The sequence below is a fragment of the Chrysochloris asiatica genome, unplaced genomic scaffold, assembly GCF_000296735.1.
Source record: "Chrysochloris asiatica unplaced genomic scaffold, ChrAsi1.0 scaffold00377, whole genome shotgun sequence".
NCBI classification, from domain to species: domain Eukaryota; kingdom Metazoa; phylum Chordata; class Mammalia; order Afrosoricida; family Chrysochloridae; genus Chrysochloris; species Chrysochloris asiatica.
In genome coordinates this window covers 1,939,407-1,943,636 of record NW_006408895.1, presented here as the reverse complement: position 1 = coordinate 1,943,636, position 4,230 = coordinate 1,939,407, and the positions used below count along the sequence as shown (strand labels likewise).

General features: G+C 42.4%; 1 protein-coding gene across 1 annotated transcript in view; it reads right to left on the bottom strand.

Annotated features, from left to right (window-relative positions):
• Nucleotides 1-4,230, bottom strand: part of LOC102821396 (alcohol dehydrogenase E chain-like) — a 225,387-nt gene that overhangs the window by 195,837 nt on the left and 25,320 nt on the right. The gene's annotated exons all lie outside the window — the stretch shown is intronic.

Sequence of the window (4,230 nt, the reverse complement as noted above, 5' to 3'; positions counted from 1 at the left end):
AGTGCAACCAGAGTGCTCCTTGGAGGCCAAGATGGCTAGGCTTCGTCTCTCATACTTTGGACACATTGTCCGGAGAGAACAGTCGCTGTAGAAGGATGTCATGCTGGGTAAGATGGAGGGTGAGAGAAAAAGAGGAAGACCCTAAACGAGATGGATCAGCCAGGTGACATCATTGATGGTGTCAAGTGTGGCGGCGGTAGTGAGGTTGGCCCAGGATCGGACATTGTTTCGTTCTGCTGTGCGTGGGGTCACTATGAGTTGGTTCCGACTCGATGGCACCTGACAACAACAACAATAAGCAAAAGGAGGAAATGATTTCAAACACTGAACAGAAAATTTCGGAGGGTAGCTTGAGAAGACAGCTTTGGCGTTTCTCCAGCTATAAGAATTGAAGAAAAAAAATCAAGCTTCAATTTGCAATACTGAAGGCTGTTATGGGCAAAATATTGAATGACACAGGAAGCATCAAAAGAAGATGAAAGAATACAGAGAGTCATTGTGCCAAAAAGAACTGGTCAACATTTAGCCTTCTAAAGAGGTAGCACATGCAAATACTTTTGCTTCCTCCATTTGTGAAAAATAAGATGTAAAAGGGAAGCCACAGGGTGGAAGCAGAATAACTATTGTTGCAGGGAGGGGAGTGTATTCATTGAAATGTAACAAAACTGGGATTGTTTGAAAGTAAAAAAAAAGAAAAGAAATAGAAGAAATAAAAGAGTTAGCGTATGATCAACAACTGATTGTACTAAAGGAAGAAATTCAAGTTTTACTAAAGTCTTTAGCAAAAAATAAAAGAGGGCTTCAAGAATTGATGAAATGCCGACTGAGATGTTTCAATGACCAGATGTAACACTTGAAGTGGTAACTTGTCTACGCCAAAAAATTTGAAAGACAGTTATCTAACCAACTGACTGGAAGAGCTCCATATTTGTGCCCATTCCAAAGAAAAGTGATCCAACAGAATGCAGAAATTACCAAACAATATCACTAATGTCATATACAAGAAAAATTTTGATAAAGAGAATATTTTGTACACTGTGATAGTTAAGGTTATGCGTCCACTTGACTGGGCCAGGATTCTCAGTGGCTTAGCAGTTTAAATGTAGTAATTCCTTATGTAATCATTTTCCGGCATGAGATCTGCTATGAGCAGCCAATCAATCAAAAGGAAGTTTCCTCAGGGGTGTGGCCTGTTTCTAATATGTTGGACAGTCAAGCAAAGCTTGCTTGTTTTCTGCTGGGTCTGGATCAGACCTCTGGTTCTTTGGACTTGAGCCACCAGCCTTTCAATCCTGAGAGCAATCAGCAATCTGCTATCTTACCTGATGATTCATTCACTTTTGCAGCCAAAAGGCTGACTGCTAACCTGCCAATCTTGGATTCATCAACCACTGCAGGTATGTAATTCAGGATTTGACCCATGGATTTGGAACTTGACAAATTTTATTACTGTGTGAACCATTTCCTTGATACAAGCCATTTCACTCTATCAAGGAAATGATGTGACACTGTAGAATAAGCACTAGGCTGCTAAGCAAAAGGCCAGTGGTTCAAACTGACCAGTTACACCTCAGGAACCCTATTGTTGTTGTTGTTGTTAAGTGCCATAGAGTCGGTTCCGACCCATAGCGACCCTATATAGGGTTTCCATGGAGCAGCTGATGAGTTTGAACCGATGACCTTGAAGTTCAAACGGCTTTGCAGTCTGGTGCATTAACCCATAGCGCCACACCAGGCACCCTATACAGAGTTGCTAATAGTCGGAACTGACTCAACGGCATTTAACAGGGCTGCTATGAGTTGAAACTATTTCTATGGCACTTAACACACACGTATGTGTATGTGTTTGTGTGTGCATCTCATAGCAACCTTGTATAGGTTTCCAAGGAGTGGCTGGTGAATTTGAACCATCAACCTTGCCATTCAACCTGTGGTCTAGTGCTTTATCCCACAGCTCCACACTTGGTAGAGTGAAAAAGGAAGACCCTCAATGAGACTGATTGACACAGTTACTACAATAACAGACTCAAACATTGTGAGGATGGCACAGGACTGGGCAGTGTTTTGTTGTGGTATACACAGGGTCACTATGAACTAACAAAATGGCATCTAACAACAATAGCATTTTCCAGACAATAGATATGAAAGGCTTTCTTTTGGAAAGCTGGTATAAACTTTGCTTCAAATAAGATAAACGTAGGTTCAACTTAAAATATATTGAAGGCTTTTTCTGAAGTAGTAATTAAATTGATGGTAGTGGTTATGAGTCGTGGAGTTGTTTCTGACTCATAGAGACCCTGTACAGGGTTTCCAAGGCTGTAAATCTTTACAGGAGCAGAAAGCCTCATCTCTCTCCCATGAAACAGCTGGTAGTTTCGAACTACTTACCCTGAGATTAGCAGCCTGATTCGTAACCAGTATGCTTCCAGAACTCAGTGTTATTAATCTTATTAAAGTTCCTGTGTGGTGCTAATTGTCAATAAGCTCAACTGTCAACTGAAAGTATGGAAATTTGAGTCCACCTAGAGGTGCCTGGTGATCAACTTAATAAAAAACAGACACTGTGGAGCACAATTCTACTCTGGCACAATTGGGGTCACCCTGAGGTGAAATCCACTAAAAGGCAACTATCTTTAATCTCATTTAAAAAAAAAAAAAAGTAGGATATGTCTTTTTGTTTGTTTGTTTTATTGTGAATTATGAGATTGTTTACATGGGAGAACCTTAGTTTTACATTCATCCTATCGTATATCGTTTCATTGCCATGGTTAAAATCCCCTCCATGCCTCATCAATCAACCAAAGGTTAAACCCTGCAAGCTTACCCCTTGGTCATCAGCACACAGCCCCTCTCCTTCTCTGAATCTAGAGTCCCCAGCTACTCCATCTCTCCATGTCCTTGTCTCTGCCTCCATCTCTGGTGTCACTGCTTCTCTGGGTAGGTTCCTGCTCTCCTCTCTTCTCCCTTGATGGTCCCAGGGACCTCCACTCCTAGACTGCAAAGTCAGTAACTCCCCTTCTTTTGTTACAAAATATCAACCTTTACATTTCCAACCCTCACAAAAAGTCCTGATAACTATTATTCACTATTTCATCACAAGAGACCTATACTCATCTCCTTTCATCAGCTCCACCCAGACAGATTGGCTACTACTCAGTGGAGATTCATCCTTCCTCTGGATCTAGGCTCCCTCTTGAAAGCTTGTAAGCCAGTCACTTCTTGCCTTTGTAGGTCCCCCACCCCCACCATTTTGGGTAGCCAATGTCCAAAGTTGCCCATCCCTGTCTACTCTGTATATAGAGGGGCTGGGAATGATCCCTGCTGTAAAGATTTATTCCCTCTTTTGAGGTACTGCATCTATAGGTGTATGTCAAGTTCATCAAATTGTATCAGATTATTCTTTTTTTCCTCTTCTTTCTTGTTCTAGTTGAGCTCTGATCATCCAGTCATTGAAGCCAGGTGAAATGGGTATTATCTGCAAGTGTGGGTGTTCTTATGTATATGTCCTCTCTTCTTATCAGCTGGACGCTTCACTGTCCACTCTAGTCCTCTGTGGCTATGTCACTGACTCTGGGCCCCAGAGTCCCCAGGTCTTGCCACACTGCTGGCCAACCAGGTCTCCACCTGGGTTCTCAGGCATCTATTAAATATTGTAGGGCTTAGCTTGCAGCTTAATTGCTGTTTTTCCTCACTTCCCCTTATTGGTGACAAACGTGGTCACCAATCAGAGCTTGTATTCCCATTGAGTCTTAGTCTTTGAAGGGGGTTTGCCCTGAAAGAACCCGACCACTTAGCTTGATGTCTCCTGCACAAGCAACTTGCTTGTTCTTGTAGTAATCAGTCAGACTGCCTATGTTGTTTTGTATTTTTCCTGTCGGTCTTTCTTTCAAAGACGTATCTTCTGTTCTTCTAACCACTCCAGGCTGGTCTGTTTGTCCTTTCCAGTGGAAATTTCCCACCTCAGAAGATTCTGGATGTAGTTCAGGATTCCACCTATGGTCTTATGAAATGCAGCGGCTCCACAGGAAGTCCCTTTCACTGGGCACGTTTGTTGAGGTCCTATGTCGGGGTCCCGCCTCGACAAGGAAGTGTGGGTGTCACGAAGAAGGGAGATCTGGCAGCGAAAGTGATAGAGAAAGAGAGAGATGAAATATATACAAAAAAGACAGACACATAGATATGATGCAAGCTGGCAGGTAGACAGATCTGCAAACATTTTGCCTAGCATTG